The following is an 8,192-nucleotide window of genomic DNA, read 5'->3' as shown; positions in this document are numbered from 1 at the left end:
TTCAACATTTCACCTGTCGCAGAAGTTAAAATCTTTCCGTATATTTAATACAATGGAGGATACTGTGGTAGTAACCTGTGTTCTGTATAGTGTATCACACCCAGTGGTATGCCAGAATGGCTTTAGATTCAATGGCCATCCTTAAACTAGAAAATTGGCGTTCTCATTCTCTTTCGTGTGTACTTGCGGACCAAAATATACCTATTCCCTTCTTTCGCTCGCCATCATGTTTTGTGTGTAACTATTTGATCTGTAGTGATACTGAAATTTCGAATAATGAGCGTGGGCCTTTAGCTTCACTGACATATTGTAGGTAGACCGCAAGTTAGCGAGCATAACGTAGTAAAGCCAAAAGGACTTAATACGCTGATGCTTCGGCTTCAGCGTTCACCACGTGCGTCTGACTGTCTTTATGAATTTGTTTTCGTTCATCTTTATTGTTTAACACCGCACCAATCCCAAACGCATGTAGTACGTTATGCTGTACGTCTAGACCAACTAAAAAAGCAGCATGAATGGTAGTGATAATTTGTTTTGCCTCCAACTCTCCTTTCGCCACCTAGCAACGTTCAGAAAATCTTTCATCTCTGTCAGTGTTCTAGTATATTCAATGAAATGAGAGTACTTTGCACAGCAAAGAGGAAATGCACTGAACAGCGTTTTTCTAGCTTATCGAGAAACTGCAGATGTGAGAATAAATGTTACATGATCATTAAGATCTGTTAAATATAGCAGCTTGATGTTTCTCTATCATTGTGAAAATACTCTCTCAGCACGAAATGCATGGCGTGGCAGTTCAAGGAAAAATAAATATTCTAGTTACCTGCCAAGTATATCACTTGCAAATGAAAAGTAGCTAAAGCTTCAGTCTATTGCACCACAGAAAGATGTGCTGAGAACACCGTGCAAAGTGGAGAATAGGAAAAACATCTTTCTGCTCGAGGCTGGCTGAAGCTGCCAGAAAACGGTACTGACAACGAACCATGGAATGGAATGAGTCGATTGTAAGCGTACACAAACGACAAGCAGAAGATACCTACACAGACAAAAAGCGAATGCTATTAGACGTACATACTAGAGTTAGTAGGGCCACTGCATGCATTCCTTTCAAATAGATTACGCAAGGCGTCAACCGTGAGTTAGTATTTATTTAGCGTGGAGTAACGTTACACTGTTATGTATACAAAAAATATGTGTAGATGAATTAGAAAAACTGCCTTACGTGAATTATAACGTCAGTTGCGGAGAGCGCCTTTGCGCAATTCTGTGTTTTACATCACACTTGCTTTGGGTTCTGCAGGAATATATACATGGTCTGTTCTGAAAGTAGTAGGACTCATTTTTTTTAAACAATATTTATTCAAGAGAATAGTACAAACGATTACAATTTTTCAAGGTAGCACCCTTCCGCACCTACACGCTGCTGCCAATGAGTTCTACAGTTTTCGTACGCCTCCAGGAACGCCTGGACCGGAATGCTGTTTAGTTCCCTCGTCACGGCCTGTTGAACCACTTCTACCGATCCGTGATGTTTCCCCTTGAGCGTCGATTTTATTCTCGGGAGTAGAAAAAAGTCTGGCGGGGCCAAGTCGAGACTGTAGGGGGGGGGGCTGAGGCAGCGTTGCCGCCTTGTGCTGGGCAAAAAATCGGGGTCCTCATTCACATGATGAAGAAGATCCTACCGGTTGGCCTTTTCTCCTCTGACAACACTCCCGGCATCAACTTCGCGCACGCTTTCCTCATGGATAAGTTTTCTGCCACTATCTCAAAAACTTGGGTTCCAGGAATGCTCAAGTCACCAGCAATCATTCTGATACTCATTCTACGATCACTGTTAAGTAAATGTTTCACTCGCTACACATTTTCGTTTGTCTTGCTGGTCGAAGGGCGTCTGGAGCGGTCGTCTTCCTCCACTCTTTCCTTACCTTCTCGGAACAGCTTGTTCCACTCAAAAAACACCTGATCGACCCATGGAAGCGTCACCGTAGGCCTCCTTAATGATGTTGTGAGTCTCTTTACCCGTTTTACCAAGATTTACTCAGAATTTTATCGCGTATCGCTGATTCAGTAAACGCTCGATGATTCTGCGTTACGAGACGTTTCGACAGAGGTTCACAGTACAAGCGACCTCCTCTCATCAACGGCCGAGAGCCGACTGCCGATTTTCTTCAGCATTCCCAATATACCCCCTCAACGATCCTGCATGCGCAGACCGGCTCTCGTCCGCCCGTTCGCCCAGGAAAAAAACCAGTCCTACTACTTTCAGAACAGACCCTGTATATCTCGGTAATTATACAAACAACCCTCAACGCATTGATTTTATTTTTATATTTCCAAGAGACACTGCCGTAGCTATGATGCACCTGTGGTCTCGATCTAAAGTCGATGCCTAGACCTTGCCAATGGATTTTAGAGTCACACCGACAAACAATTCATTTCATTACACTATTTTTTTCCGTTTTCAACAAACTAATGGCGTGAATTCTCTATGGCACGTTAAAAGCTACAGAGCAGAATGTTTCTTTTTAACTTCCTATATTCTTAATTCGCACTGTGAACTAGCGCTAGGTTTAATCACAGGAACTCGAGTGACTGTTAAATTGCAGTGGTTTCTATTATACTAAAGGCGTAGCGACTCGTGACACCACCTTGACATGTCAGATGTTTCAGAAAACGTCCTCCATAAATATTAAATATGGTAATCCTGCAGTTCGAATTAAAGCAAAACTGCCCATTCTGGGGTGGTAGGAAAATTCATTGGAACAGTACTCAAAGTTTGGACTACGAGAGCTATGAGCGAAAGATATCTATTTTTGTAGAGAAATTTCTAACAGATTCCCACGCACTCACGTATACAGTCCTTTACATTTTCTTCGGGATTTTCATACCGCGTTAATGAAAAACATGCGTCGCACACATTGACTGTCGACTGAGATGTACAACTTTCAAAATAAAAAGCAAGGTCGAAAGCATATTGCGTGGAGTATTCCACGTTCCACTCTGCGAAGAGTAGACAAGGGTACGAAAATGAAGAGCTTATGAGAAAATATATAATGAAACCAGTCATCGAAAAGTTGAATATCTTGTCAGTGTATAAAAACTGATGTAGATCCGTCAGGTATTATTCCGATGAATTCGTTCTCGAGGGACAGCGTAGCATCACAAAAAATCAATTTGATGGTCTGGACAGAATTCAGAGTGGATCCAAAAGATCCACCAAGAATTTAGTAAGAAATCAAGCGACAAAATTCGTTCTCAGTTTTTCGACCCTACATAGTTTTGTGAAAATCTAAATACCATAAGAAAATCAGCCTTCTCTGAGAGTAGTCTGATGTGCAAGCACCGCGCCATCTGAAACTACGTATGTTAAACCTCGTTCATAAAGATATTTAGAGCTTTTTTGTGTGTGGTACAGAAAACCAGTGGCACATGTGGCTCCCACAGAGTAGCTTCATATCTACACGAATTTTCAAAGCACTTACCAGCTAGCAAGCCCCAAGAACGTAGGTATGGCAATGACGTCATAATGATATGATACTCCGTGCTCACGACACCCTATTCTGACGTGCTCATCAGATTTGCAGTTGTGACATTGAATGCTATTATCACAGTGCACGTACGAACATGGACAGGTTTAGTATAGAATGCAACGAATGCCGGTAATTGTGCACGCGAAAGAAAAAGAAATGTAATGCAAGCAGTATTTCACTGAATAAGTTGTTGACAGAAGCTGTAACTTATACATTCCGTTTCATGGAATTAATGTATCATAATTAAGATATTTCATGGCCTCCAAGCAGCATGAACAGGCACAAAATGAAATGTCTAAAGACCTCGACAGCTACCCAGTTACTGAAAAAAAAACTGCGTCCGATTTCTAGCCCCAGAAAGCAAAAAAAGAAGGAAAAATAGGGAAAGAAAGGTTCTCATTGCGTGCAACGTTATGTTCTAACACCGAAGGAGCACAAGGACATAAATCAAGACAACCTATTTGCTGCTGTCTTTCCCGCGGACATTACAGTGAGGACAATGTGTGTCTGTCTTTCGACATTAATTTTTGTAGGGGTACAGATTATTCGGGCCAGCTTTTGACAATCAAAATATTTACAATGACGTAGATGATTAGAATTATTTAATCAAATCTGAAGGGCCAAGCAGGATTGCGTTAAACTCTCGTACCGCTGAAATGAAACAATTATCAGTGGGATGGTAGAAACCTCCTTACTTCTCTTCGGATATATCTCTCCCATTTAGCTTGCATGTTTTTTATCCTTTTAGAAAGAATATTTGGCGATGAATTTTGATTCATAACGATGGTTATGCTTGCTTGCCTCGTGGGCGTGAACGATTGTTGTTACATGAACAATATGATTATTTCTGTAGCCTCGTATGAGCGCTATGAAAATTCATTAGGGAATAGTAGTAATGTGAGAGCGGGACGTAGAAAGATTCCTAAATTCTTCCTCGGCGGCCAACCCCTGTAGTCGGTGATTTTGATAGCGTTTGTGAATGAGCTCATTTGTGTCTGGAAATATTCACGCTATTCTTGCTGTTGTTGTTTTTTTTTGCAGAGAGCATTAATTAGTCGGAATTCCCCCTTGCTCCGCTGCCTGCTGTGTCACCTTATGCAGTGACCTGCCGACAGCGCTATCACAAAAAAAAAGCGTACTGACCCCTGTCCCTCAAATGTCATTCATTTCTCGTTTCGCAGGCTCAGTCTTGCAGAAATTACGTGGCCGGAAATTCCGACGACATTGAGGCAGACAAAAAAAACGCTAAGCCCGAATGGCTGTACCGAAACCAGCTTTTTCATTACTTTATCAATGAAAGGTTCATTCGAGGCTACGAAACGGGCTGCAAAACTGTGCAAACATTGTGTTGATTTTAGTTTTTGTACTACTGCAAGCAACCTCTCTGAGCGCATAACTCTGGGAAGGGCATGCTTTTAGAACTAGGCACACGAAAACAATATTTTATTTCTATTTTTAATACCTACGCGCTGTTCATGTGTACGACAGATAAGGTCACGCATTCTTAACTTGGGCAGGTCTGTATTTTCGACCTGTGTCCCTGCTGTCTACAGCAAGCTTCGCGCGCATCACATGCAAGCAAATATATATACGCTCCACACGCGAGAATCCTGTTCAACTTTTAACTTTCTTTCATTGACTACGATGGCATGAATCCCAGGCAGAGTAAAGATTGGTGTCTCATATAATATTCTAAGCACTGAGGCAGAGTCAACGGCAACACCGGGGCAGTCTATCTCTGCTCTATACCTGATTCATGAACGCTGCCTAGCCTGCGTACAACGGCGTAGTTGGAGGGGAGATTCTACTCTGTACACCACCGTCTACTTCGAGAAAGAAAACAACGAAGGTTAGGAAAAAAAGTGGTGAAGAGTAAAATAAAACAAAGCAATTGAATAAAATGGCGCTCCAGTCCGTCCTATCTCCGTCTTGCTCTCGCCTCTTCCCGTTCACAAAACGTGATTTCCCGGCTGTCCGACATTGACCGGCCGCACGATTACCGCCCGCTCCCAAACGAAGAAGCACAAAGAAACCTAAACTAGAAACAAAGGCTACACTGCAGCTCTCGCAAGCAAGAAAATGGCAGCCAAAGAGATAAGCCTGCTCCGACCAATCGGGTGCGAGCGCCAACCTCGTCCGGTGGCCAATGGAGAGACAGAGCTGTAGCACGAGGTGCGTACATGCGAGCAGGAGGCGAGAGGCTGAGCGCTTTGTGTTTCTGTATTAGGTGTGATGCAGCTCTGCGCGGGCTCTCACGGTTCGCTGGTGATGAGTGCAACCTGCTGGCAGCTAAACTTTCGCCGGTGTTTCTTGATATACGACAGCCTTCTGAAGCGTCGTAATCTGAGCTGTGCTTTTAGCGAGGCGATTACAAAGGAATTTGGCTAAATTGGAGCGGTGGTGGTGACAAGCACCATTGGAGAGTAGCGCCTGCTTTCTCTCTTTCCGTGGCAGGATTGCTTCAGCTCAATCGTTACTAAAGCTTTAGAAAAAAAAAAAGTTTATTTTGCTTTCTTTTTTTAAGAAAAGGCACTTTAACGAAGATTTAAAACAGATGCTAGAAAACAAAGTCGCTGCTGGCAGAAAAAACACGAAAGCCATCAAAACCGGGGATTTCTAGGCGCCATGCCAGTGAGCAGGCACAATAAAAGACATGCTTATAGATGCTTATGAAATGCGACGAATCGTATTCAATAGCATCGAAAAGCTTTGGTGTGTGGGGTTGAATGGTCCAAAACGCTAGGAAAGGCGACGTAGTGAACGGCTACGGATTAATTCCCACCACTTGTGGTTTTTCAACGTATGTACGCTGACATCGTACAGCGCACGGGCGTTTCTTGTAAATGTGGTCAGCATAGCCGGGATCGAACCCGCGACCATGGGGTAAGGAGACGAATGTCAAAGCCACTGAGCCACCACGGTGGGTGCATCGAAATGCTCTATGTTATGATTCGCTGAAATTAATACACGACTTCATTGCGCTATTCAGAAAGCATGAGCGGGCAGACAAACATACTTGCTCGCCCGACATGCTTATATGTCTATAGTAATGATGGAGCGTATAACATCAAACGATTTGCGATATAATCACAAAACTGTTGAAACATAAGATACGCAAGCCGAAGGCGGCTTCAGTGCCGGTCATTTTATGCGAGGTGGTTTCTTCATTGCTGTAGTGACATCAACAAAAACTCGGAAAACATACTTGTGAAAGTAGGAGTAGTAGAAAGGATCCATTTTTCAGCGCAAAATTATACCAGACGTAGAAGGCAGACAAACGTAGGACAAAAGCGTTTGTCCTGCGTTTGTCTCTTTACTACGCTCTGTTTAATTTTGAGCTGGGAAAGGAATTCGACATGAAAATAGACGTTTGGAGGTGTGAACCTAACTAAACAGACCACGCTATTCTGTGTGCAGTAGCGCCTCTTCTGACAGAAATTAAGTAACATTTTACCTCCATGAGAAACCACACTAGAGGCCAATATACAAGCCTGCCACGCCTCTTAGTATCCAATAGGCAGCGATTTAATTATATTAGAGGGCAAATATCGTGCTCAGTTCAGTTCCGTCCGTAGCTGTACAAAGAGCACCCAATGCGTAAGCGCTATGACTTCAGACAGAATTCATCAATGGAAACTCTCGGCATGAATATTCTGCTGTGAACTCCAACATGAGAGGCGAGAGTACATTGTTTGATTCAAAGAATGGACGATCTTTCGTGTACTTTCAAGAAACAAAACCGCTAATTTCAGCACATTTTTTTGTAGCATTGCTTAATTGATCAGCTAACAACTGGTATTGGATCAAGTGATATGATGTGGTATGGGGAGTTCGACGTTCCAAAGCTATGCATGGGTGCCGTATATAGGGGAGGGCTCGGGATTAAATTTGGCCACCTGGATTCTTCAATGTCCACTGGCACCGCACAGCACACAGGTGTTTTTGTATTTCGCCTGCACAGAAATGCGACCACGGCGATCGGGACTCAATCTCGCGACCTTAACTCGGCTCAGCAGCCGAATACCAATGCATCAAAGCCACCGCGGCGGGTATTTGGTAAAGTGTGCTGCTGGAAACATAATTTTGAATTACTGGCCTCATTCATTGACGAGAAATCATGCCTAAGAAAGTACTGAGAAGATTTTACTGAACTGCGGCGCTAGAAACGGTTTGTTTTTCACCCAGTTGTATTGTCTAATGTGTTTTCTTGCCCGCAAGGTTATTCCCTAGTGGCACGTTTTTCTGTCAACAAGATGAAAAAACAGCACGCTCCTTAGTACACGAGCAGCAGTGAACAAGGAAAGAGCATTGAATAATAAGAAGATGAAGTTCATTTACTATATTTACAAGAAAGAACGAGAGCTAGGTAGAAAGCTGCTCGAATCGCAGCTTGACAGGGCCCCAACTCAAAGCTCGCAGTCTTCAGCGCGTTTCAACTGTGCATTTAAGTGTAACATACACACATAAAATTAAACAAGCAGAAAGAAACCCGCAACTGTCGCATCGCAAAAATGATTGGTACCGTGAACATACCACACATTTGAAAGCACATCACATTGTTACGATCGGCCAAAACGTCAGCGTTGCTCGGGCTATAAACGAAAAATGGTTTCACTCGAGGCGGCAAGTTTATAATGACTTGCATAGTTGATATCATATTGG

This window comes from Amblyomma mixtum, chromosome 6 (assembly GCF_055824585.1).
Source record: "Amblyomma mixtum isolate Tamu chromosome 6, ASM5582458v1, whole genome shotgun sequence".
Taxonomy (NCBI): domain Eukaryota; kingdom Metazoa; phylum Arthropoda; class Arachnida; order Ixodida; family Ixodidae; genus Amblyomma; species Amblyomma mixtum.
This window is presented reverse-complemented; position numbering follows the sequence as displayed.